This window comes from Triticum dicoccoides, chromosome 3A, assembly GCF_002162155.2.
Source record: "Triticum dicoccoides isolate Atlit2015 ecotype Zavitan chromosome 3A, WEW_v2.0, whole genome shotgun sequence".
Taxonomy (NCBI): Eukaryota; Viridiplantae; Streptophyta; class Magnoliopsida; order Poales; family Poaceae; genus Triticum; species Triticum dicoccoides.
Window position 1 is genome coordinate 21,062,232 of NC_041384.1, and position 5,886 is coordinate 21,068,117.

General features: G+C 45.2%; 1 pseudogene; it reads right to left on the reverse strand.

The window, feature by feature from the left end:
- Positions 1 to 5,886, reverse strand: part of LOC119271781 — a 27,101-nt pseudogene that overhangs the window by 13,528 nt on the left and 7,687 nt on the right.

The window sequence follows — 5,886 nt, forward strand, 5'->3', positions numbered from 1 at the left end:
GGCTACATATATACAATAATTATCTCTTACAAATATAATCATACGGACTCAGGGTCCACATAGAATTCTCCGTCTTCAGGGATCACGTGGTCAAGAAAGAATGCCGCCAATTCCTCTTGAATTGCTCGCATGCGAGCTGGTGCTAGGAGTTCATCCCGCTTCCGAAACATCTAATTTGAAGAAGGGGGTCAATACATATATATATAAATGAATGAAACTCAACACAAATGATGGTAATAAAATAAAATTGTGAATGTTGTTATTTACGTACTTCATATTGTTCGTTAGAGTACCCGCCCCGCTCACAGGTCATGTGGCGGATGGACTCGCAGATGTAGTATCCACAGAAATCATTCCCTTGTTCCTGCCACAACCACTTTACAAGAAATAGAGGTCAATCAAACTGATAAGCAAGAATGCTAAATGGTATTGATGAAACTAGCGCTTGAATCACTAGGAGATGCACGGAACATGCTACTATAGTACTTACTTTCGCGTGTCTAAATTCCAGCTCCTTCGGCAGTCCCGGAACTGTTTTGGTGAATTTTCTCCAAACCCTGCCGGACAAAGAAAACAATTACTTGATATCAGGAAATGAACAAAGTTGCTGATATGGTGGATAATGATCGATTTAACTTACTTCTTGAGGATTTCAGTCATGTCCGCATACTCCTTGGGATCTTTTCGTTTAGAGTCCAAGACGGTTACTACTCCCTGCTCAAGCTTAATCTCTAGGAGAATAAAGTGGAAACTGCACACACATGCATAACTCATGAATTACATTACTATAACCTTGACTAATATATAAGGGAAACCGAATACGCACAAGACAGTAACACTCACCTGAAGTTGTAAGGAAGGAGTATTATATCTTTGTTTTGATTTATTACGAACGATCGTAGCAAGCTGGCCTCGGTAGCTGCGGCATGAAGTTTAACCTGAGTTGCATCTATGAGATATGTGTTAATGAACCCAATATCACCGACTTGTCTTTTCTTCAATTCGGCGATCTTCAATCTGCATAAAATAGTGGGGATGATTATAAATACATGCAATGAAAGAGCTAAGCTATATAGAGAAACTTAATGACAGAAGTAGTACTATACTTACAGACAGTAGCAGGCGACCGTTGTTTTATCGAGGGCCAATTGATTGAAAAACTGATAGAACTCCTCAAATGGAACAGGCAACAGATCAATTCCAACGAGGTCATGCTCCTTTTTAACTTTCACATACAAAGTACTCCTCCCCCCAGAGTCTCTGCAGATTTTCAAGTACCAATCATGCAATCTTCGCATCATCGTTGATAGAGATCTTTCATCTTTGACGAGAGGCTTCTCGTACTCGTATCTTTGTATCTGCAACTCCATGGGTTCATATTGTACTTCGTCGGGCAGGTAATCTGCAAGATTGCTATAACCGGGCACCATCCTCGGATCATTATCGACGTTGTGGCTAGGCACCTTGAGCGGGGGGCACGATTGCTTCGCTTGTTCGCCGAGCTGGGCAATTTGTTTCCCAGCTCGTCGTTCTTTCAGCCTTTGATCACTGACAGTACTTCCGACCGCTCCGCTTCGGCAAATTCCTTTCCAATAATGCGGTCATAGTTTCCTTTCGGCGGATCAGACTTCGGTGGTTTTGTCAGGGCAGCCAGAGTGTGCTTCACTTTCACCCGATCTACCTTCTCCTCCGGAGGTGGATGTTTCTTTGCTTTCACCCCTTCAAAGAATTTCTTCACTTCTTCTCGCGATCTCGGCGTTCTCCTCCTGGGTCCTCTCGTATGGTAACTTCTCTGGAGTCTTCAGAGAAGGACCGAATCTGTATGTCCTCCCGCCTCTGGTTGTACTGCTAGACGCCGACCAAGCAGACGTAGCGGTTGTCTTCTTTACTTGCTTAAGAGGCGGAGGAGAAGGACTACGACGCGCCGGAGCATCTGGAGCGGTGGCAGGTCTCTTCCGCCCTTGCTGACGAGGCGGAGAAGGAGGAGGCTGGCTGCTCGGGCGCGTCGGCGCAGGCGGAGAAGGAGGCGGAGTGCCGCCATGCGCCGGAGAAGGAGCCGGCCGAGGGCCCTGATCATCACTCGCCGGAGGAGGAGGCGGTGGAGGCGGAGTGCCCTGACTCGCCGGAGGAGGAGGAGGAGGCGGTGGCGTCCAGTTCGGAAGGTTGATGAGCTCCTTCCGCCATAGGCATGGATTCTTCAGAGCAGACCCCAGCCGAGTCTCCCCTTCACCGGTAGGGTGGTCAAGCTGGAGGTCCTCAAATCCCTCCGTTATCTCATCCACCATCACCCTAGCATATCCTTCTGGAATCGGCCGGCAGTGAAAAGTTGCGCCGGGTTCAGTAGGATAAACAGAGCCAACAGCCGCCTTGACCTTCAAATTCATCCATTGCGTCATAAGGTGGCAATTTTGAGACTCCGTTATAGCATCCACGGGATAGCTGGCAGGAGCCGTCAAGGCATGCTCCGGCTGAAGCAGCTCGGTGGAAGCCACACCGCTTCTGCGCTGAGATGGCGGGGTAGCTTCGGGGGAGGCTTCGGCAGTACGTTTGCTGCGATTTGCTTCTCGTTCCTCTATCGCGTCTACCCTTGCTTGCAGCGCCTGCATTTGGGTCTGCTGCACTTCTTTCCTCCTCTCATGGGATTTGTAACCGCCTGCGTCCGAAAACCCAACCTTCCAGGGAATGGAGCCTGGCGTGCCTCGTGTCCGTCCAGGGTGCTCAGGATTCCCGAGGGCCATTGTGAGCTCGTCGTTCTCTCTGTCTGGAAAGAACGTCCCTTCCTGCGCTGCTTCGATATACTGCTTAAGCTTACTGACTGGTATGTCCATTTGATCGTTCGTCCAAATGCACTTCCCTGTTACAGGGTCCAGTGTTCCGCCAGCCCCGAAGAACCAAGTCCGGCAACGGTCTGGCCAGTTAATTGTCTCTGGTTCGATCCCTTTATGAACCAGATCATTCTCAGTCTTAGACCACTTAGGCCGAGCTACGAGGTAGCCACCTGACCCCGTGCGATGGTGAAGCTTCTTCTTCGCAGCATTTTGCTTGTTTGTCGCCGACATCTTCTTACTCTTTTCCGATGTCTTGTGGGCCACAAATGCGGGCCAGTGATCTCTGATATTCTCATATCTGCCCTTGAATTCTGGTGTCTCATTATTTTCGACAAACTTATTCATCTCTTTCTTCCACCTCCTGAATAGTTCTGCCATCCTCTTCAGAGCAAAAGACTTGATTAATTTCTCTTTAACTGGGTTCTCTGGATTATCCTCAAGCGGTAGGGTGAAATTTGACTTCAGCTCAGTCCAAAGATCATTTTTCTGCATATCATTGACATAAGAGACCTCAGGGTCTTCTGTAGCCGGCTTAAACCATTGCTGGATGCTTATCGGGATCTTGTCCCTAACCAGAACCCCGCACTGAGCAATAAATGCGCTCTTTGTCCGGAGGGGTTCAATAGGTTGGCCGTCGGGCGCGATTGCTATGATCTCAAACTTTTCATCCGAGCTCAACTTTTTCTTCGGGCCTCGTCTCTTTACCGAAGTTGTGCTCGATCCGGAGGGCTAGAAAAAAGAACAAAGACTTAATTAATATGTGTACATACCAAAACAATGAATGCATCAATCAGCTAGTCAGCATAGGCTTAACTAATATATATACCTGGCCGGACTCGGTTCGGTCACCGGAGCCGTCATCACGGTCTCCTTCTTGCACCGGCATTGGGTCACCGGAGCCGTCCTCATGTTCTTCTTCTTGCACCGGCATTAGGTCACCGTAGCCAGCTTGTTCACCCTCTCCTTCCAGACCATCGGTTTCGTTGAGAAACAACGAGATGGCATCACTTCCTTCTGCGATTATGTCCCTCAACAACGCTTCTTTTGTTACTTCGTCTAGGGCGGTGTCCATAGTTTCTACAAATATTTACAACATGGCAATTATTATTCAAACATGACAGATGGATATATTAGTGCTAAACGTAGAACTAGCTACCTAATCATAGTAAGCTATCGGGAGGGGGTATATATCGACAACGACGACACTACATCTATGTCCCTCGACGACCCTCGTTCCCGATAAAAAAAGAGGAAGAAGAAGAAAAAAAAGAGGAGAAGAAAGAATAGAGGAGAAGATCTCCTCTATTCTTTCTTCTCCTCTTTTTTTTCTTCTTCCTCTTCTTTTTTTATCCTTTTCTTCCTCTCATGTTCGATAGGATCGCCGAGGGGTCGGGAGGTTGCCTAGTGTCAAGGGATTCAACAAAACCATGTCTTCATCATTAGGCGAAAGTAACATGTGCATGATGGTACGAAGCTCTTCAAAGTTGTTCTGGAATGGAGTCCCAGATAGGATAATTCGCTTTTTGGTACAAAGTTCAGCAAGAGCCTTCCGAATATCGCTATTTGGAAGGCCTTTGCTGAATTCGTACCAAAAGGCGGATTATTCTATCCGGGACTCCACTCCAAAACAACTTTGCAGAACTTCGTACCAACATGCCCTGGTTACTTCCGGCTAATGATGAAGGCATGGATTTCTTCAATACTTTGACACTAGGAAACCTCTCTCTACTTCCGGCTAATAATAAGAAGAAGAAGAAGAAGAAGAAAAGAAGAAAAAAAGAGGAGAAGAAGAAAGGAATAGTGAAGAAAAACCTCTCTCTACATGGATTATTCTATTTTCTCTTCTTCTCCACTATTCCTTTCTTCTTCTCCTCTTCTTTTTCTTCTTTTTTCTTCTTCTTATTTATTTCTCCTCTTCTTTTCGGTAGAGGAAACCCTAAATAGCTAGCAAGTATCGTGGGTGTGAGATACATGTGGCCTTCGGTGTCGGACACTACATCCACGTCCCACAAGTGACGTGGGCGTCGAAGCCCGCGCCACTTGTGGGATGTGGGTGTAGTGTCCGACACCGACGGTACATGTATCTCACACGACGATACTTTCTATTTAGGGTTTCTCCTCTACCGCTCCTCGACCTCTCGACAACCCTCGTTCCCGATAAAATAAAGAGGAAGAAGAAGAAAAAAGAAGAAAAGAAAGAATAGAGGAGAAGACTTCCTCTTCTTCCTCTCCTCTTCTTCTCCCTCTTCTTCCCCTTCTTCCTCGCCTCTCTCATGAATGTCCGACGTTCTTGACCCCCGCCCCATGTGTCGAAGAAAAAGAAGAAGAAAAAAAAGAAGAGAAGAAGAAAGGAATAGAGGAGAAAAGAGAAAATAGAATATATATTCTAATTTTCTCTTCTTCTCCTCTATTCCTTTCTTCTTCTCCTCTTCCTTTTCTTCCTCTCCTCGTCTTCTCCTTCTTCTTCTCCTTCTTTCTCTACTTATTTTCCTTTTCCTTATTTTACTTTTTCATCTCCACTAACATCATCATATATATATATGAAAAAATGCATATATGAAAAAAAACATCATCATATATATCATCATCATATATATCATCTATCATCTATGAACAAAAATATTCCTAGATACATAAAAAATTTCTACAAATGAAAATAACCTAAAAAAATCATATGATCATCTATGAACAAAAAAACATCATTTGATCATCTATCATCTATGAACAAAAAAATCATCATTTGATCATCTATCATCTATGAACAAAAATATTCATCATTTGATCATCTATCATCTATAAACAAAAATATTCCTAGATACATAAAAAAAATCTACAAATGAAAATAACCTAAAAAAATCATATGATCATCTATGAACAAAAAAACATCATTTGATCATCTATCATGCATCTATGAACAAAAAAACATCATTTGATCTCTATCATCTATGAACAAAAATTTGCAAAGGGATGGCGCCGGCGGCCGGACCAAGCTAAGGAGAGGTCGGCGGCGAGGATGGCGTCGGGGCAGGGGCGCGGGCGACGGCGAGGGCGGGCCGGG